Raw genomic sequence first — 22,209 nt, forward strand, 5'->3', positions numbered from 1 at the left:
TGTGACCTTAGGCAAGACACTTAACTTCTCTGTGCCTCAGTTTTCCTGTTCTCCCTCCTATTTAGATTGTGAGCCCCATGCTGGACTAGACTGTCTCCGACCCAATTAACATATCTACCTCGCAGTATTTGACACATAGTATGCGCTTAACCAATACCATAATAAAGGAGCTTACAGTCTACAGTGTGTAGAACGCTGTTGGAAGCACTTGGGAGAGCACAGTCAAAGAGTTTACAATTTAACTTACGATGCAAACTGCTAAAAAGGGGTGGAAGCTTGCCCATTTTACAGATGAGGTAAGGCCCAGAGAGGTTAAGTGACTCACCCAAGGTAACACCAGCAGGTGTGGCTAGGACTAGAACGCAGGAATCCAGGTCTTTCACACTTCCAGGCCTGTGCTCTGTGCACTAGGCCACACTGGTCTCTCTTTGGGGTTAAAGTATCGGTGGACTCTCCCAAGCACTTCATACACTGCTCTGGAGTAAAGTAAGTGCTCAATTCATACTGTTGACTGACTGATTGAAGGGCACCTTATTTTGCCAGTGGGAGCCATGGGTGAGCATGGGTGAGCATGGAGGTGAGCATAGAGTCCTAGCCCTGGGCTCTCTGTACGCGTCTCTCACCCCTTCAAAGCCTTATTGAAGGCCTATCAATAATGCTTATCAACCTCCGCATGAAACAAAATCTCCTCACTCTTGGCTTCAAAGCTCTCCATCACCCTGCCCCCTCCTACCTCACCTCCCTTCTCTCTTTCTACTGCTCGCCCCATACACTCTGCTCCTCTGCTGCTCACCCCCTCGCTGTCCCCCGTTCACGCCTATCCTGCCGTCGACCCCTGGCCCACGTCTTACCGCTGTCCTGGAATGCCCTCCCTCCTCACGTCCACCAAACTAACTCTCTTCCCCTCTTCAAAGCCCTACTGAGAGCTCACCTCCTCCAGGAGGCCTTTCCAGGCTGAGCCCCCCTTTCCCTCTGCTCCCCCTCCACCCTCTGCTCCTCCCCCTTCCCCCTTCACCTCCCCTCAGCTGAGCTCCCTTTTCCCTCTGCTCCTTCCCCCTCCCTTCCCCTCCCCTCAGCACTGTGCTCATTTGTATATATTATTTATTACCCTATTTATTTTGTTAATGAGGTGTACATCCCCTTGATTCTATTTATTGTGATAATGTTGTCTTGTTTTTGTTTTGTTCTGTTTTGCTCTGCCGCCTGTCTCCCCCAATTAGACTGTGAGCCCGTCATTGGGCAGGGATTGTCTCTATCTGTTGCTGAATTGTACATTCCAAGCGCTTAGTCCAGTGCTCTGCACATAGTAAGCGCTCAATAAATGCTATTGAATAAATGAATGAATGTAGCCCTTTGGGGCATTTCCTGTGTGAACAAAAAACTGTACAAAGGGCCTCGTTTTAAGCAACTGCTACCACGCAACTGAGAAATTAGCCTCAAGCAGCAGCTGGACCATTCTCTGGTCTACAGCGCCTCTGAGCAGGCAGCGGTGGTGGAGATCTGGAGGAAAGAGTGCTCCAATAGACTGGAAGATCCTTCTGAGGGTTTAAGTTTCTCAAAGGCAAGGATTGTGTTTACTTTCTCTATTATTCCCTCCCAAGTGCCTAGTACAGTGCTCTGTGTATCGGAAAGTGTTCAGTAGATTAAACTGATTGATCGATTGGTTGTTTTTTTTATGATATTTGTTAAGTGCTTACCAGGCCCTGTAATAAGTGCTGGTGTAGATACTACATAATCAGGTTGGACAAAGTCCCTGTCCTACATGGGGCTCACAGTCTTAATTCCCTTTTTACAGATGGGGTAACTGAGGGACAGAGAAGTGGAGTGACTTGCCCAAAGTCACACAGCAGACAAATAGAGTCGAATTAGAACCCAGGTCCTTCTGACTCCCAAGCCCGTGCTCCATCCACTAGACCATGCTGCTTCTACATACCAGTCTCCCTGTGCACTGAAAAAAATCTTCCCTTGACTCTAGCACACCCACCAGCACTCCTCCAAGAAGTTCTGTTTGGCTTCAGTAATACAGTATTCTTTTGGTGTCTTCTTACCTCTCCTCTGTAAGTTGAATCAGGTAGTGCTCTGCACACAGTAAGTGTTCAGTAAATATGACCGACTGATTGATAGGTTGGTCGGGTACTTGTAATAGTATTGTTTGAGCACCAACTCTGTGATCAGAAACAGTTCCTGTCCCACATGGGGCTCACCATTTTAGAGGGAGAGAGAACAGGAATGGAGACCCCATTTTACGGATGAGGAAACTCAGGTTCAGAGAGGTTAAGTGACTTGCCCAACATCACACAGCAGGCAGAGGGGCAGCAAGAGGGAGACTTAACAAATAGGAGCACAAACGTGTCATGACGAGTTAGTCTAATAAAGAAATCCAGGACCATTTCTATTTTTTTTTTCCTGAAATCACCTTCAATGCTCAGACAGAATGCAGGAATGTCCCAACTTAAGCAGGATGTCTGGTCAGTCTGAACATCGACCAGAAGCCATTTGGCAGTCAATCCCCAATGAGCTCAATGGCGGAGGATTTTCCTGATGTCCCGAGCGCTGTGGAGAGGTATCATTTTAAGCCTTATCTAGTCAAAAGGAGAAAGCCTTTATTGGTTCCTGAAATACAGGCATTCAGAAATCGTGCTCACATGCTAGCTGGATGACACATGCTTTAATTTTTATTTACATTTGAGAGCATTCAAGAAATCAATCTGGTCTGCTGCTTCCAATCCTCAATGGCTGCAGAGTATGTGACACATGTGAGAAGATTAATTTAGGAACGGCAGCTGTCAGAAAATCGAATGCCTTGCCCTCAGGATACCATCAGCCCAAGAGAATTTAGTCTCATGATGTAATATGTCTAACTTGTCTTATTCACTGAGGATGTTGACACAGTATTCTGTGGAAGAATAGAAATGGTGGAATACTGTGGGATTTTGTGACTTATGCCTGCATATTTCATATTTTACTAAACCTAGGAAGCTGCTCTCTCTTTCTGTGATTTAGAATAAACTACATAAACTAATAAACTACTATATAATGCATCTCTACATGGATGACTCCTAAATCTTTCTCTACAGCCCCAAACTCTCTCCTTCTCTGCAGTTTCTCATTTCCTTCTGCCTTGGAGGCATCTCTAGTTGGATGTCCCGCTGACACTTCAAACTTAACATGTCCAAAGCTGAACACCTCAACTTCCCACCGAAACCCTCTCCTACCCCCAACTTTCCCATCACTATTGACAATACCACCAACTTCTCAGTCTCACCTTGAAATTAGCTTTGACTCCTCTCTCTCCTTCAACTCTCATATTTAGTCAGTCACCAAATCCTGTCGGTTCTACCTACACAACATCTCTAGACTTCTTTTTATTCATTCATTGATTCATTCATTCATTTGTATTTATTGAGCATTTACTGTATTTAGAGGATTGTATTAAGTGCTTGGGAGAGTACAAAACAACAATAAACAGACACATTCCCTGTCCATACTGCACTCATTCATTCATTCATTCATTCAATAGTATTTATTGAGCGCTTACTATGTGCAGAGCACTGTACTAAGCGCTTGGGATGAACAAGTCGGCAACAGATAGAGACAGTCCCTGCCGTTTGACGGGCTTACAGTCTAATCGGGGGAGACGGACAGACGAGAACAATGGCGCTAAACAGCGTCAAGGGGAAGAACATCTCATAAAAACCGATGGCAACTAAATAGAATCAAGGCGATGTACAATTCATTAACAAAATAAATAGGGTAACGAAAATATATACAGTTGAGCGGACGAGTACAGTGCTGTGGGGATGGGAAGGGAGAGGTGGAGGAGCAGAGGGAAAAGGGGAAAATGAGGCTTTAGCTGCGGAGAGGTAAGGGGGGATGGCAGAGGGAGTAGAGGGGGAAGAGGAGCTCAGTCTGGGAACACCTCTTAGAGGAGGTGATTTTTAAGTAAGGTTTTGAAGAGGGAAAGAGAATCAGTTTGGCAGAGGTGAGGAGGGAGGGCGTTCCAGGACCGCGGGAGGACGTGACCCAGGGGTCGACGGCGGGATAGGCGAGACCGAGGGACGGTGAGGAGGTGGGCGGCAGAGGAGCGGAGCGTGCGGGGTGGGCGGTAGAAAGAGAGAAGGGAGGAGAGGTAGGAAGGGGCAAGGTGATGGAGAGCCTTGAAGCCTAGAGTGAGGAGTTTTTGTTTGGAGCGGAGGTCGATAGGCAACCACTGGAGTTGTTTAAGAAGGGGAGTGACATGCCCAGATCGTTTCTGCGGGAAGATGAGCCGGGCAGCGGAGTGAAGAATAGACCGGAGCGGGGCGAGAGAGGAGGAAGGGAGGTCAGAGAGAAGGCTGACACAGTAGTCTAGCCGGGATATAACGAGAGCCCGTAATAGTAAGGTAGCCGTTTGGGTGGAGAGGAAAGGGCGGATCTTGGCGATATTGTAGAGGTGAAACCGGCAGGTCTTGGTAATGGATAGGATGTGTGGGGTGAACGAGAGGGACGAGTCAAGGATGACACCGAGATTGCGGGCCTGCGGGATGGGAAGGATGGTCGTGCCATCCACGGTGATGGAGAAGTCTGGGAGCGGACCGGGCTTGGGAGGGAAGATGAGGAGCTCAGTCTTGCTCATGTTGAGTTTTAGGTGGCGGGCCGACATCCAGGTGGAGACGTCCCGGAGGCAGGAGGAGATGCGAGCCTGAAGGGAGGGGGAGAGGACAGGGGCGGAGATGTAGATCTGCGTGTCATCTGCGTAGAGATGGTAGTCAAAGCCGTGAGAGCGGATGAGTTCACCGAGGGAGTGAGTGTAAATGGAGAACAGAAGAGGGCCAAGAACTGACCCTTGAGGAACTCCAACAGTTAAAGGATGGGAGGGGAGGAGGCTCCAGCGTAGGAGACCGAGAATGATCGGCCAGAGAGGTAAGAGGAGAACCAGGAGAGGACAGAGTCCGTGAAGCCAAGGTGAGATAAGGTATGGAGGAGGAGGGGATGGTCGACAGTGTCAAAGGCAGCAGAGAGGTCAAGGAGGATCAGAATGGAGTAGGAGCCATTGGATTTGGCAAGAAGGAGGTCATGGGTGACCTTAGAGAGAGCAGTCTCGGTAGAGTGGAGGGGACGGAAGCCAGATTGGAGGGGGTCTAGGAGAGAATGGGAGTTAAGGAATTCTAGGCATCGATTGTAGACGACTCGTTCTAAGATTTTGGAAAGGAAGGGTAGTAGGGAGATAGGACGATAGCTGGAGGGGGAAGTGGGGTCAAGAGCGGGTTTTTTTAGGATGGGGGAGACGTGGGCATGTTTGAAGGCAGAGGGGAAGGAGCCCTTGGAGATTGAGTGGTTAAAAATAGAAGTTAAGGAAGGGAGGAGGGCAGGGGCGATGGTTTTAAGAAGGTGAGAGGGAATGGGGTCCGAGGCGCAGGTGGAGGGGGTGGCACTTGCGAGGAGGGAGGAGATCTCCTCTGAGGATACTGCAGGGAAGGATGGGAAAGTAGGGGAGGGGGTTGTTGGGGGGGGAGGGGAGAGGCGGAGGGGTGACTTTGGGGAGCTCAGACCTGATCGTGTTGATTTTCGTGAGGAAATAGGTGGCCGGATCATTAGGGGTGAGAGATGGGGGAGGGGGAGGAACAGGGGGCCTAAGGAGAGAGTTAAAGGTCCAGAACAATCGGCGGGGGTGACGGGCATGGGTGTCGATGAGGGAGGAGAAGAAGCTTTGCCTGGCGGAGGAGAGGGCAGAGTTAAGGCAGGAAAGGATAAATTTGAAGTGTGTGAGGTCGGCTTGGTGCTTGGACTTTCGCCAGCAGCGCTCAGCAGCTCGAGCATAGGAGCGTAGGAGGCGGACGGAGGAGGTGATCCAGGGCTGTGGGTTAGTGGAGCGAGAGCGGCGGAGGGAAAGGGGGGCGAGAGAGTCGAGATGAGTAGAGAGGGTGGAGTTGAGAGCGGAGACCTGATCGTCGAGAGTGGGAAGAGAGGACAGGGCGGCAAGGTGAGGAGAGATGCTATTGGAAAGACGGATGGGATCGAGAGAGCGGAGGTCTCTGTGGGGCCGTAGTGAAGATTTGCAGGGGGAGGGAGTGTGAGAGATGAGGCAGGTGAGAAGGTTATGGTCAGAGAGAGGGATTTCAGAGTTGGTGAGTGAGGAGATAGTGCAGCGGTAGGAGATGACGAGATCGAGGGTGTGACCGAGTCGGTGAGTGGGCGCGGTATGGTATGGTGGAGGAGGAGGTCGGCAGAGTCGAGGAGGGATAGCAGGCGGGCGGTAGAGGAGTCGTCGGGTACATCCGTATGGATGTTGAAGTCTCCAAGGATCAGAGTGGGCAGAGAGAAGGAGAGGAGGAAGGTGAGAAAGGGGTCAAGGTGGTTGAAGAAGTCGGAGGTGGGACCGGGAGGGCGGTAGATGATGGCGACAAGTAACTGGAGTGGGTGGTAGAGGCGAATGATATGGGCTTCGAAGGAGGGGAAGGAGAGGGAGGGGGGAGGAGGGATAGTGCGGAAGCGGCATCGGGGCGAGAGGAGGAAGCCGACGCCTCCTCCCTTACCGGTGAGTCTGGGGGAGTGGGAGAAGGAGAGGCCTCCGCTGGAGAGAGCGGCGGCGGAGACCGTGTCTTCGGGAGAGAGCCACGTTTCCGAAAGGGCCAGGAGGAGGAGAGAGCGGGAGAGGAAAAGGTCATGGATGAAAGGTAGCTTGCCTGTAATAGAGCGGGGGTTCCAGAGGCCACACTTGAAAGTAGCTGTGGGTGCAAGGGGAGGAGGGGGGGAAGGGCGGGGGGAGGGGAGGGTTTGGATGGGAAGGAGGTGGCGGGGCCCTGGACGAGGAGAGGGGGATGAGGGGTGGCGGTGGGACAAGAGGACTGGGATGGGGCGTGGGTGGGGAAGAGAGAAGGGGGGAGGGGGTGAAGAGGGGGTTTGGTGGGGGGAAGAGTAGGGGGAGGGGGAAGAGGGGTAGCGCTGGTAAAGTGGGGTTCTAGGGCGGGGGAGGGGAGGGGGGGGAGGAGACAGAGGAGAGAGCGGGAAAGAGCTGAGCGAGAGAGGGGAAGGGGAAGAGGAAGGGGAGGATAGGAGGGGCGGGAGGGGGGAGGGGGGGAGGAGGGACATGGCGAGGCCAGAGAGGTGGGTGGCAGCACTGACAACAATAAACAGTAATAAACGAAATCGGTAATATAGCAACATGATACAATATGATACAATACAGTGGTGCTAATATAGCAACATGATACAGTATGATACAATATAGTCGTGTTAATAAAGGGGTGATGACCAGGGTCGGGGGTAGACTCGATTAAGGGGCGACCTGATCAAATTCAAAATCTGACGACAATAAACAATAAAAAGCGAGATCGCAAATATAGCAAAATGCTACAGTAAGGCACACTACAATAGTGTTAATAAGCAGGCGATGACCAGGGTCGGGGGACGAGCCGACCCTACCCAATCAGACTCCAAGTCAAGCGGCCAGCGGCCGAGAGAGTCCCAGAGCTCATGACCAAATAACCCTGTGGCGGCGGGGGGGCCCTGAGGTTGTCCGGGGTGGGTGGCGGCCGTAGGCGGCGGCTAAGGTAAGGTAACATGGTGAGAACAAGTACCTCGTCGCCTGGGGTGGGGGCGGGAGAGATGAATCACCTCAAGAGGGAAGAGGGAGTGAGGCCTTCCCAAAATGGCCGCCTCAGGCAGAGTGGGGGCTTCCTAAAATGGCCGCCTCGGGCGGAGTGGGGGAGCGGTTGGGGAGCACAATGTCCCCGGGCCCGAGCAGGGGGACACAATGTCCCCCGAGGACACAATGTCCTTGGGGCCGAGAGGGGAGCACAATGTCCCCAGGATCGAGAAGGGGAGCGCAATGTTCCCGGGCCCGAGCGGGGGGGGAGGGGGGTGGACTGGAAGCTGGTGGCTGGGGGTCTGTGGGGGCGAAGATCCGTAGTGTCGGAGTTCCCGAGCGGGGGTGCGGAGATCCAGGTTGTGAAAGGCTGAGGCGGGCGCGGGTCCGGACGGTCCGAGGCTCAGCTCCCCGGTGGAGGCGGAGGAAGCGCAGATGAGTCGGCGAGCGGTAGGCGAAGGGGGGCTTGTCGGGAATCGGGGCAGGGGCCGGGTGGGCCGAGGCTGCGCCTCAGGGGAGCAGAGATCCCGAGCCCACGAGGTAATGGCTCCAAGGGTCCGGGCGATGACAAGGCTCAGCTTCCCGGGAGAGGGGGGGTGGTCTCGGCGTGGATGAGTCGGCGGTCGGCGGCCAAAAAGCCGCTAAAGTCGGCGGTCGGTGGCCAAAAGGCTGCTAAAGAGCTAGGCTGGAAATGGGGGCAGGCAGCCCAAGGAACCACCGCCTGGGAGGAGAGCTCCAGAGTCCATGTGGTGGTCGATTCGGCTGGGAAGAGGGGGCCCGGCGGTCTGAGACTTACCCCCAGGGGAGCAGAGATCCCGGGCCCACGTGGTAATGGCTCCAAGGCTCCGGGCGATGACAAGGCTCAGTTTCCCGGGAGAGGGGGGTGGTCTCGGCGTGGATGAGTCGGTGGTCGGCGGCCAAAAGCCGCTAAAGTCGGCGGTCGGTGGCCAAAAGGCTGCTAAAGAGCTAGGCTGGAAACGGGGGGCAGGCAGCCCAAGGAACCACCGCCTGGGAGGAGAGCTCCAGAGTCCTTGTGGTGGTCGATTCGGCTGGGAAGAGGGGGCCCGGCGGTCTGAGACTTACCCCCAGGGGAGCAGAGATCCCGGGCCCACGTGGTAATGGCTCCAAGGCTCCGGGCGATGACAAGGCTCAGTTTCCCGGGAGAGGGGGGTGGTCTCGGCGTGGATGAGTCGGCGGTCGGCGGCCAAAAGCCACTCACAGTCTAGAGGAGGGGAGACAGACATCAATATGACTAAACAAATTACAGTTATGTACATAAGTGCTGAGGAGCTGGGAGAGGGGAAGAAGACAGGGAGCAAGTAAGGGTAACGTAGAAGAGAGTGGGAGGAGAGGAAAGGAGGGGCTTAATCTGGGAAGGCTTCTTAGAGGAGGAGTGCCTTCAATAAGGCTTTGAAAGGGGGGACAGTAATTGTTAGCCTTGTTGAAGGCACATCTCCTTAGTCAGGCCTTCCCTGACTAAGTCCTCATTTCCTCTTCCCCCACTCCCTTCTGTGTCACCCTTTCACTTGGCTTTGTCCCCTTTTTTCACTCCTCAGCACCACAGCGCTTGATTCAATCATATTTCATCTATATATTTATCTGTAATTTATTCATTTACATTAATGTCGGTCTCCCCCTTTAGACTGTATAGTGTGAGGAAGAGGTTAATGGCAAGAAAGATGAGATAGAGAGGCATTTAGTATTCCTCTAGACTGTAAGCTCATTGTAGGCAGAAAAGAGCCTACCAACTCTGTTATACTCTCCCAAGCGCCTAGTACAGTGCTTTGCAAAGAGTAAGTGCTCTATAAATACAATTGATTGATTGATTGCGAGACTCCCCCGCTTCCTCTCCATCCCAAATGCTGACACACAGGTCCAAGCCTTTATTTGATCTTGCCTTGACTGCTGCGTTCTCAGCCTGTTCACTGACCTCCCTGCTTTCTGATTCGCCCTCCCCGCCACCCATCCGACTCCAGTCCATACTTCACTCTACTGCCAGATTGTTTTTCTAAGAAATTGTTTGGCACATGACGCCCCATTCCACAGAAGCCTCCAATGAGAAGCAGTAATAATAATAATAATGATAATAATAATAATGGTATTTATTAAGCACTTATTATGTGCCAAGCACTGTACTAAGTGCCAGGGTGGATACAAGCAAATTGGGTTGGACTCAGTCCCTGTCCCACCTGGGGCTCACAGCCTAAATCCCCATTTTACAGATGAGGAAACTGAGGCCCAGAGAAGTGAAGTGACTTGCCCAAGGTCACACAGAAGACATGTGGTAGAACCGGAATTAGAACCCATGGCCTTCTGACTCCCTGGCCCGTGCTCTATCCACTATACCATGTAACAGTGTGGCCTAGTTTGAAAAAAAAAGTGATGGTATTTAAGTGCCAAGCACTGTTCTAAGCACTGGGGTAGATTCAAGGTCATCTTGTCTGCCAAATCTATTGTCAACTCTCCCCCAAGTGCTTAGTAAAGTGCCCTGCACAGAATAAGTGCTCAATAAATGCCGTCAATGGATTGATTGATTGACATGAATAGCAACTCTGAGTCAGGGATTACTCAAATCAGTCAGTCATATTTATTGAGCACTTACTGGGTGCGGAACACTGTACTAAGTGCTTGGGAGAGTACAATAGAACGATGAACGGATACATTCCCTATCCACAATGAGTTTACAGTTTAGAGGTGGGCAACTCTACCATAATTTTTCATTTAGACTGTGAACCTGTCACTAGGCAGGGATTGTCTCTATCTGTTGCCAAATTGTACATTCCAAGTGCTTAGTACAGTGCTCTGCACATAGTAAGCGCTCAATAAATACTATTGAATGAATGAATCAATCAATCAATCAATGAGCCAGCAGGTATCGAGTGAGCATGCGGGAACATGGAAAAGTGATGTTTGAATGGGTGGGGAGTGCTGGTTGTCGAAGACCTAAGGGAAAATATTTAGATGGTGTGGACCATCAGGGTCCAGAGCAGCTCTGTATCCCTGTAGATAGCAGGCTTCTCGTGGGCAGGGATAGCGTCTACCGACTTTATTGTATTGTACTCTCCCAAGCGTTCAGTACAGTGCTCTGCACACAGTAGAAGGGAAGCTCCTTTTGGACACGGATTGCGTCCACCGACTCTGTTGTATTGTACTCTCCCAAGCATTCAATGCAGTGCTCTGCACACAGTAAGGGCTAAATAAATCCAGCACTTAGCACAGTGTCTCCAGCATTTAGTACAATGCCTGGCACATAGTAAGCGCTTAATAAATACCATTATTATTATTATTATTATTAATGATAAATATCAGTGCCTGAAAGATTGATTGATCGGTCAACCCTTGTAAAACCTTGATCGGCTGAACAAACAGTTCTGCCTGTTCCCTACCTGGCAATGTTTTCTCCCCAGCAGAAAGAATGAACTCTTCTATCCTCCGCTTTCTCCTCTCATTTAAGTGTAAGCATCCCGAGTGCACAGAACATGGGTCTTTCTTCCATTGTAATAAATAATATTAATAATAATGATGGTATTTGTTAAGCGCTTACTATGTCCCAAGCACTGTTCTAAGCGCTGGGGTAGATACAAGGTCATCAGGTTGTCCCATGTGGGGTTCACAGTCTTAATCCCCATTTTATAGATGATATAATAATAATAAGAAGAATGATGATGGCATTTGTTAAGGGCTTACTATGGCAAAGCACTGTTCTAAGCACTGGGGGAGATACAAGATAATCACATTGTCCCATATGGGGCTCACAGACTTTATACCCATTTTACAGATGAGGGAACTGAGACCCAGAGAAGTTAAGTGACTTGCCCAAAAATCACACAGCAGACAAGTGGTGGAGCTGGAATTAGAACCCATAACCTCTGACTCCCAAGCCCAGGTTCTTTCCACTAAGCCACACGTAACTGATGCACAGAGAAGTTACGTGACTTGCCCGAGGTCACACAGCAAACAAGTGGCAGAGTTAGGATTAGAACCCATGTCCTCTAACTCCCAAGGCCATGCTCTTTCCACTAAGCAGTGCTACTTCCCTACCTAAGTGCTTCATTCAGAAGGAGCTTGATAAATGGCACTGATTGATTTGCCTGATCTCTTTCAATCAGGGGTCAGGGGCAAGGGGGTTGAAAGAGGAGGTGGGGTCTTCCAGCCTCAGTTTGTCTGCACGGTAGGAACTGTCTTAACTGGAGGAGGGAGTAAAGTGCAACAGAATACTAATAACTGTGGTATACATTGGGCATTCACTCTGTGCCCAATACCCAATTGAGCATTGGAATAGATAGAAGAAAAGTAGCTCAAATGCTTCCATTGGTCTCTCTGCCATTCATTCATTCATTCATTCATTCATTCATTCATTCATTCATTCATTCATTCAATCTGGAGTCAGAAGGACTCGGATTCTAATCCCAGATCTGCCATATGTCTGCTGTGTGACCTTGGGCAAATTACTTCACTTCTCTGGGCTTCGGCTACCTCATCTGGAAAATGCGGATTAAGAGTGTGAGCCCCATGTGGGACAGGGACTGCGTCTGACCTGATTAACTTGTAACTATCCCACCATTTAGAACAGTGATTGGCACATAGTAAGCACTAAACAATTTTCATAATAATAATAATGACTAATAATAGTTCGATTGTATTTATTGAGCCCTAACTGGGTGCAGAGCACTACACTGAGCACTTGGGGGAGGACGATTCAACAATAAACAGGCACATTTCCTGCCCACAGTGAGCTGAGGTGGGCCAGCATGCACACTGCCCACTGCTGGTGAAGGGTTAGACTGGCCCTCGTGAGGAAGCTAAGACACAAGACAAAGCAAAGATTTGGAGAAGCAGCATGGCGGGGAAGAACTTGGATGTGGGAGTCAGAGGAACTGGATTCTAATCGCACCTCTGCAAATTGCTTGCTACGTGACCTTGGGCAAGTCACTCCAGCATGGCCTAGTGGGCAGAGCACAGGTCTGGGAGTCAGAGGCTCATGGGTTCTAATTCCAGGTCTGCCACTTGTCTGCTGTAGGACCTTGGGCAAGTCCCTTCACTTCTCTATGCCTCAGTTTTCTCATCTGTAAAATGGGGATTGAGACTATTAGTGCATTATTAGTACTTTATCATTATTATCACTCCACTTCTCTACGCCTCAGTTTCTTCAACCATAAAATGAGGGTAAAATGCCTGTTCTCTCTCCTGCTTAGACTGTGAGGCCCACATGGGACAGGGACTGTGTCCAACTTGATTAGTTTGTAATCTACCCCAGCACTTGATATAGTGTCTGGCATCTGGTGAGCACTTAACAAATACCATCAAAACAAAACCAAAAGAGCGGGCTCCTGAGCCTGCAGCTGTTTGTCTCTCTCCTGGCACTATTGGCAAGGATTTTACTTTTGACCTGAGGCTACGTGCCTGGTTGGAGAAAGCAAAAAGGTGGACAGGGTCTCCGGATTAACAAAAACTGTGGTATCTGTTAGGCGCTTAATATGTGCCTGGCAGTCTTCTAAGTGCTGGGGTAGGTACAAGCAAATCGGGTTGAACACATTCAATGTTCATTCATTCATTCACTAGTATTTATTGAGTGCTTACTATGTGCAGAGCACTGTACTAAGCGCTTGGAATGTACAATTCGGCAACAGGTAGAGACAATCCCCACCCAATGACGGGCTCACAGTCTAAACGGGGGAGACAGACAGCAAAGCAAAACAGAACAAAATGAAAACAAGACATCATCAAGATAATTAGAATCAAGGAGATATACAACTTATTAACAAAATAAATAGGGAAATAAATAATATATACAAATGAGCACAGTGCTGAGGGGAGGGGAAGGGGGAAGAGAAGAGGGTGAGGGGGAGGGGAGGGGGAGCAGAGGAAAAGGGGGGCTCAGTCTGGGAAGGCCTCCTGGAGGAGGTGAGCTCTTAGTAGGGCTTTGAAGAGGGGAAGAGAGTTAGTTTGGTGGACGTGAGGAGGGAGGGCATTCCAGGACAGCGGTAGGATGTGGGCCAGAGGTCGACGGTGGGATTGGCGTGAACAGGGGACAGTGAGGAGGTGAGCGGCAGAGGAGCAGAGTGTACAGGGTGGGCAGTAGCAAGAGAGAAGGGAGGTGAGGTAGGAGGAGGCAAGGTGATGGAGAGCTTTGAAGCCAAGAGTGAGGAGTTTTTGTTTCATGTTAAGATTGACAGGCAACCACTGGAGGTTTTGGAGTAGGGGAGTGACATGCCCAGAGCGTTTCTGTAGGAAGATGATCTGGGCAGTGCAATGAAGAATAGACTGGAGTGGGGAGAGACAGGAGGAAGGGAAATCAGAGAGGAGGCTGACACAATAATCCAGTCGGTATATTATGAGAGCTTGTACCAGCACGATAGCCGTTTGGATGGAGAGAAAAGGGCGGATCACGTGGGGTGAACAATCTCAAACCCCATTTTCCAGATGAGGTAACCGAGGCACAGAGAAGTGAAGTGACTTGCCCAAGGTCCTGCAGCAGACACGTGGCAGAGCTGGGATTAGAACCCAGATCCTTCTGACTCCCAGACCAAGGCTTTATCTACTAGGCCACTACTCCTGGGTTTGAAAGACTCCAGAGTAAATCTTCAAAAAGGACAACCGTTAATCAGGCAGCGAATTCTTTATACACCTTTCATATCATTTCTTGCGAAATGATAGAGGACTTTTAGCCAAGTGGCGATAAAATAGAATGAATTAAAATCTCAACACTATCTCAAAGTGTTTCAAACCTGCAGCTGTGTTTTGCCCATCCATTTAGACAAAGAATACTGTTTAATTAGAACTACTTTATCACTAGGAGCTCCTGGACATAAAGGCATTTCTTTCAAAGACTGATCTCTTCTTACTGCGTATTATGTGCATCAACTGTTGCCCATTTTTGTTCATCTGGAAGGTTTAACATTTCTAAAAGGCCTAATGTTATCAAAGGAAATGGTGACACAACCGTCAGCTTTGATGGCGTTTAGGTTTAAGTGACTGAGATGAATTACTTAGTCATTGAAGAAATCATTACTAATCATAATTTGTGTATGTTCTTGGACTCCTCACTGGAGGAGGACAGAAATTCAGCCTGTCCAGAACTAATTGCTCTAAATGTGCCAGATGTTGTAAAAATCTGGGCAGAGCTGCATGTGGAAAAGCAAAGTGCAGCTAGAAATCCCTGATTTAAGGACACAATCTATATTTTTGACATTATAGGTCAGAGAAATATAGTAAATATAGAGAGCCTTTATTAATATTGTAAAAGGTTATTTCCCTCTGCACTAAAAAACTTTCTCTTATGTCTTGATCCTAATAGAGCATTGGTCTGTGGAAAAAAGAAGGAACTGAGGTTGAAATTAGAAGAGGGCTGTCTTTATTTCAGGCTATAACTAAGAAACCTTCTGTTTTACATGCCAAAGCATAATAAAATAAAACTTCTAAGCCCTTACAGAAGGCAATCCGCTACTCAGACACAAATAATCTCCGGATGAATGCTATGGCTCTTTCCATTTAGAACTATGCTGCATTTCCATACATTGAATAAGAACCAAAAAATCTTTAGAGGTTAAGGCTATCAAAATTTCCATTTCCCACGTATTGTTATGCTAATAAAGCCTTTTACTCGAGGAAAATATGAAACCATAAAACTCAATGCCCTGTTTAAGGAGCAATTATAGCAACTTATAAGCAAAAACAAAAACAGCAGTGAATAAAATTTTAAAGTCTAATAATATACTGTAAGAGTTTATACCTCTGATAATATCCATTGATTTTTAGTGTGATGCTTTATGAAGATACCGTTTCTCCAAAAGTAGATTCCAAAAACAATTATGGTGCTGGTGGGGTATAATGATGGGTCTCAAAATAATTTTCAATGAAAAAAAGTGCATTGGCAGACACTGGTTTTACCCTGCTGCCTGTTGGGAATCAGAATTATCACCAGAAATAAATGCTTATTTACCTATCTAGAAAAAAGTCAGTTGTAACTTACATGCATAACATTCTTCATGCTTTATGCTATCAAAAGAATTGCGTTCTTGGTGGTCATATAAAGTGTTTTATTTAGGTACTCTTCAGGGATGAAACTTAAATGGTTGAAAGATGTACTAGGTTATTGACTGGCGGTACGTCTTTTCCTTATGTTTTACACCACATTTAGCTTTCGAACATCTACAATTATCATACTCTACTCGAAGCTGCATTTTTTGCATGGAGTAAAACTGTCACCTGAAATCAGGATGTGGGAATACAAAAAAGCCCAAAAGCTCTATATTGTACTTTCCCAAGCATTTAGTACAGTGCTCTGCATACAGTAAGCATTCAATAAATGCTATTGATTGATTTATCAATTCGATTTCCTCACTCCCATTACCACCAGATCCATATACTTCACTCCTGAAGCACTGACACACTCACCATGTCTTGATCTTGTCTCTCTCGCCACCGACCGCTTGCCCACATCCTGGAATTTCCTTCCCTTCAAATCAATCAATCGATCAATCAATCAATCAATCTTATTCATTGAGTGCTTACTTTATGCAGAGCACTGTACTAAGTGTTTGGGAGAGTACAATATAAGAATGTCATGGACACATTCCCTGCCCACAGTGAGCTATAGAATAATAATTATGGTACTTGTTAGGTGCTTACTATCTATCAGGCCCTGTACTAAGCGCTGGGGTGGACACAAGCAAATCAGGATGGACACAGTCCCTTGTCCCACGTGGGGCTCACTGTCTCAATTCCCATTTTACAGATGAGGTAACTGAGGCACAGAGAAATTGTGACTTGCCCAAGGTCACACAGCAGACAAGTGGCCAAGGCGGGCTTAGAACTCATGACCTTCTGACTCCCAGGCCCATGGTATATCCACTACGCCATGCTGCTATATCTGACAGATCACCACTCTCCTCATCTTCAAAGCCCTATTCCAATATCATCTCCAAGAGGCCTTCCCTGACTAACCTTTAACTTTTTTTTCCTACAAAAACATTCAGTCCATGTTTCCCCACTCCTAAAGAACCTCCAGTGGTTTCCCTTCCACCTGCGCATCGAACAGAAACTCCTTACCATCTGCTTTAAAGCACTCAATATATATATCACCTTGCTGCCTCCTACCTCACCTCCCTGATTCCCTACTACAACCCAGTCCACACACTTTGTTCCTCTAATTAATTCATTTGTTAATTATGGTACTTCTTAAGCACTTACTATGTACCAAGCACTGTTCTAAGAGCTGAGGTAGATACAAGTTAATCAGCTTGGACACAGTCCCTGTTCCAGATTGGGCTCACACTCTTAATCCCCATTTTTTACAGATAAGGTAACTGAGACACAGAGAAGTGAAGTGACTTGCCCAAGGTCACACAGTGCCAACCTCCTCACTATACCTCACTGTTGATATATATGAAAAAAGAAAAACCTTTATCTGCTCTGGACATGATTACTCAAGAAATACTACGGATTGAGTGATCAATTGATTGATATTTCTCAGGAATGAACTTGGCCACACTGCTATCAAACAATCAATGTTATTATATATATATGTATATATATATACATATATATATATAATTTAAGTACTTACTATATGTCAAATACTGTTCTAAGTGTTGATAAAGGTACAAGTCAATTAGGTTGGACACTGTCTCTGTCCCACATTAGGCTTACAATCTAAGAGGGTGGGAGAACAGGAGAACTGAGGCACAGAGAAGTGAAGTAACTTACCCAAGGTCACATAGCAAGCAAGCGGCAGAGTCAAAATCAGAACCCAGGTCCTCTGATCCCCCAGGCCCCGGGCTCTTTCCATTAGGTCCCGCTGCTTCTGCCCTGTCCTGCTGGGATGTGCCTGGCAGGATGAGCCATCCAAACATTTCAAATAATAATAATAATAATGTTGGTATTTGTTAAGCGCTTACTATGTGCAGAGCACTGTTCTAAGCGCTGGGGTAATCAGGTTGTCCCTTGTGAGGCTCACAGTCTTAATCCCCATTTTACAGATGAGGTAATTGAGGCACAGAGAAGTTAAGTGACTTGCCCACAGTCACACAGCTAAGTGGCAGAGCCAGGATTCAAACCCGAGACCTCTGACTCCCACGCCTGTGCTCTTTCCACTGAGCCATGCTGCTTCTCTAATGATCAGATCATTAAATGATCAGAGATTGTTCTGGTTGTGACTGGTATGGTCTGCACTGGCCTACTGAAATGGAGAACTCATTTGCTTCCACAGCTTCAACTACCATCTCTAAGAGGATGATTCCCAAACTTTCACCTCCAGCCCTGACTTTGCATTTCCTCCTTGCTTCAGGGTATCTCTACTTGGATATCTCGCTGACACTTCCCAATTAACTTGTCCAAAACAGAACTCCTTATCTTCCCACCCAAACCTTGTACTTCCCACAATGACTTTCCCATCACTGTAATAATAATAATAATAATAATGGTATTTGTTAAGTGCTTATTATGTGCCAAGGACTGTTCTAAGCACTGGGGTAGATACAAGGTAATCAGTTGTCCTACATGGGGCTCACAGTCTTAATCCCCATTTTACAGATGCGGTAACTGAGGCCCAGAGAAGTTAAGTGGCTTGCCCAAGGTTATACAGCAGACCAAAGGCGGAGCTGTGATAAGAACCCTCTGACTCCCAAGCCCGGGCTCTTGCCACTTCTCTACACCCCCATCCTCCCTATGTCACAGGCCTGAAAGCTTGGCACTTCGGTTGACTCCTCTCTCTCATTCCATCCACATATTCCATCTGTCCCCAAATCCTATCAATTCTACTTTCAGAACACTGCTAAAATCCCCCATTCCTCTCCATCTTAATTGCTACCATGCTGATCCAAGCCCTTGTCATATCCGGTCTTGACTACTGCATCAGCCTCTTCAGTGACCTCCCTGCCTCCTGTCTCTCCACATTCCAGTCCATACTTCACTCTCTTCCACAGATCATTTTTCTAAAAACAGTTCGGTCTAAGTCTCCCCACTCCTCAAGAAACTCCAGTCGTTCCTCAATCGCCTCTACAAGAAACTCTTTCCCATCAGCTTTAAAACAATCAGCTTGCCCCTTCCTACTTTACTTTGCCGAATTCCTACTACCACCCAGTTGCACACTTTGCTTCTCTAATGCCTACCTGTTCACTGAGGCTCGCTCTTGTCTTCCTCACCCGTGACCTAGTGGCAAGAGCCTGGGCTTGGGAGTCAGGGGTCGTGGGTTCTAATCCCGGCTCCTCCACTTGTCTGCTGTGTGATCTTGGGCAAGACAGTTAACTTCTCTGTGCCTCTGTTACCTCATCTATAAAATGGGGATTAAGACTGTGAGCCCCACGTGGGACAACCTGATTACCTCATATCTACCCCAGCGCTTAGAACAGTGCTCGGCACATATTAAGCGCTTAACAAATACCATTATCATAATTATTATTATTATTATTACCCCTGATCCCTCGCCACAGTCTCCCTCTGACCTGGAGTTCCTTCCCCCTCCATATATGATAGACCACCACTCTCCCCAGCTTCCAGGCCATATTCAAATCACATCTCCTCCAAGAAGGCTTCCCTGATCTGTACCCTTTAAGCAGTTGATATCCACCTCACCCTCAGCCCCACAGCACTTATGAACATATCCGTAATTTATTTTAATGACTGTCTCCCCAACTCTAGACTATAAGCTTCTTGTGGGCAGGGAGTGTGTCTACCAACACTGTTGTATTCAACTCTCCCAAACATTCAGTCCAGTGCTCTCCACATAGTAACCGCTCAATAAATACCACTGATGGATCGGGTGATGGAGAGTCTGGAATCTCCACTTGGCCATAAAGAATTGTAGTTCTCCTTGTTTCTCATAGTCATATCTCCGCCTGTAAGCTTGTTGTGGGCAGGAAATGTACCTGTTTATTGTTCTATTGTACTCTCCCAAGCACTTAGTACAGAGTTCTGCACCCGGAAAGCGCTCAATAAATACGACTGAATGAACGAATGAATTGTTTGAATTGCTGACCTTCATTTCCCAATTTGTTTATTGAGACTCTTGCCCTATGTGGACATCTTTTCCCTCATTCTAACTCTGTGCGGTTCCTGAGAGCCAGGACTGTGTCTGATCCGTTCCACAGACCCTAGTAGAGGGCTCTGTACATAGTAGGCACTGGGCAAACGCTAGGTGCTCAGCACAGTGCTCTGCAATATTAGGTGCTCAGCACTCTGTAGGCATTAAGAGCTTAGCACAGCACTCTTCACACAGGAGGCAGTCAATAAATCCTTCCCACTGACTGACCTTTACAATTCTCCCTGGAAATTTTAAGATATTTACCCAACTGAAAAGGCCTTTAAAGTCTACGTTCAGAGTGGCACAGTAGACATTATTTAAATGTAGTTATTTGTGTTTGATTTTCCCCCTATTCTTTTGATTCTTCTTTATAATGTGACTAGATTACAATAGCTAAGGTTAATGAGACAATTAACTTTATACAAGACACCAATCACAAAGATTGTTTTCCTGTAATTAACAATGGTGACTTCTAGAGGAGCTCTTTGTGCTCATAAATATATTTTTCAGGAGTAATCGAGGCTTAAGGGAACGTTTTTGAAAGTTTTGAAAGCACATTGAGAAGCCAGATGCAGAAATATTTAATGAACTCTTGCTATGAGGTATGAAATATACATGAATCATGTGAAATAGTCCATTTGCGGGAGTCAGCAATCTAGACTATTTTCTGAATAGAAGCAAGCATCAAGCCAGACAAAAGAGTTGAATGTTTTCTACAGTCTTCAGTTTGATCTCTTAGGTCCATGTTTCAAATGTCCCGGATCCTGTTTTCTGCTGACAGTGCCCAGTCAGTTTCGCATAGGACTTCAGAAACTCGCATCACTTCAAGTACCGAAATGGGCTTCAAAACTGACAAAGCCGAAAGGTTCCAGTGCTGGTTTTGTTTCCTCACGGTGAAACAAATCAGCACCTTATGCAAATGAGATTTATCATTTTTACCATTTCAGACCTTTAAAAATACACCTACCAGCCTGTAATTCACTCTGCTCTGATGAGACTTGTTTTTCTTTCTTCATATTTATTAGCGAGGAGTCCTTCCCAAGGATGAAGTAATTAGCCACTGGGAGTAGGTGAACAGTGGCAACTTGACAAACGGCCCTTTTTATCTTCGAAAACATTATCTCGAGAGGTTCTCGTTTCTATTATGCCGTTGAGTGAGGCAGTAATTAATTTGCTTTGGACAATTGTATGAAATCTGCTCACTGTTTCATTTCACTTTTGGTGAACATTTAGGGTGCATCTTCATTTCTCCCTAATGACGATTTGCGTCCTAATTAGTTTACCTTCTGACATATTTTTAATTAGTTCCGTGACTTTTCCACATTCGCGGGCACTCCTTATTATCGGCAGAGCGCATCGCCAAGTAACCTCACTTCTGGACTGAAATCCTCCGCATCGGAAAAGGAAAACCAGATAATATACTAAGCAGAGTTCTGCCCCTTTCGTCACCATTCAACGATGAGGGGCGGGGCCGGGGGAGGGGGGCAGATGGGATTTTCCAGGGCTGTGAGAACAGCAGTAATCCACCTACAGCACCACTTACTTTGTAATTTTCAGGGAGAACTAGGAATTCCCAAAGATGTTGATGTATGCTCTCAGCCATCAGTCTGCCAGAGTGATCTTTAGCACATAGAAAACTCAGTCTGTTCATCGGGCATTATGCAGTGAAAGGTTTCCTTTATGATGGTACTTTACGCTGCTTTGCTACTGTACTTTTTCCTGTTCTTCTAAACTGGAAGCATATTGCTTTTTCTCTGTTTCCCTACTGAATTTGGTTGATTGTCTTTGGTTGAATTAATTTGGTTGATTGAAGTTGTTTGAATTTGTATTTGGGTTGGCTTTTAGCAAGTTAGAGGTGAGTCCCCACATTATCAGATAGTCCAGAAACTATATTCTAAAAATTAGAAATTAGTTGATAATGTTAATAATGTTCTCTTTATTTCCCAATTTCTCAAAATACAAAAAGCATCATATTGGACTACTAAAGAAAGAGGGAATAAATATGCAGTAGTAGTAGTGGTATTTATTGAGCACCTACCTGATGTGATGTACTTCACTAGGTGGTTGGGAAGTATGGAAAAAAGAAATGATGTGTTTCCTTACTCTCTAATGGGGGAGACAAACATAAAAATATTTACAAGAATAGTCAACATAAATCATTGAAAATTAAATTGAGAAGTAATGTGGGCTAGTGGATAGAATACGGATCTGGGAGTCACAAGGACCTGGGTTCTAATCCCGGCTCTGCCACTTGATGTTGTGTGACCTTGGGCAAGTCACTTCACTGCTTTGGGCCTCGGTTACCTCAACTGTAAAATGGGGATTAAGGCTGTGAGCCCCATGTGGGATAGGGACTGTGTCCAACCTGATTATCTTATATGTACCCCAGTGCTATCCTCTCAGGGTCGCACCTGGAGAGTTTCCAGTACTCTTCTAGTCTCGACTAAGGGAGGGAGAGTCAAACAGAGGCCTACCCATTCCATTCCTAGCTTGGGCAGTGGCTAGTGAGTAGAAGGCAATCTGCTACAAGTCAAAGCTCACCTGTGCTGGGCATCAGTGGCACGGGAGAGAGTCAAGAGTGGAGACTTGAGTTTACTCTACGGAAGGAGGCAGTGGTAAA

General features: G+C 47.2%; 1 non-coding gene across 1 annotated transcript; it reads left to right on the forward strand.

The window, feature by feature from the left end:
• The first annotated feature begins 21,982 nt into the window (after nt 1-21,982).
• Nucleotides 21,983-22,120, forward strand: LOC114806921. The gene has a single exon (XR_003754974.1). It is a non-coding gene; the product is annotated as a small nucleolar RNA SNORA7 (small nucleolar RNA).
• The last annotated feature ends 89 nt before the right edge of the window (nt 22,121-22,209 follow it).

This window comes from Ornithorhynchus anatinus, chromosome X1 (assembly GCF_004115215.2).
Source record: "Ornithorhynchus anatinus isolate Pmale09 chromosome X1, mOrnAna1.pri.v4, whole genome shotgun sequence".
Lineage (NCBI taxonomy): Eukaryota > Metazoa > Chordata > Mammalia > Monotremata > Ornithorhynchidae > Ornithorhynchus > Ornithorhynchus anatinus.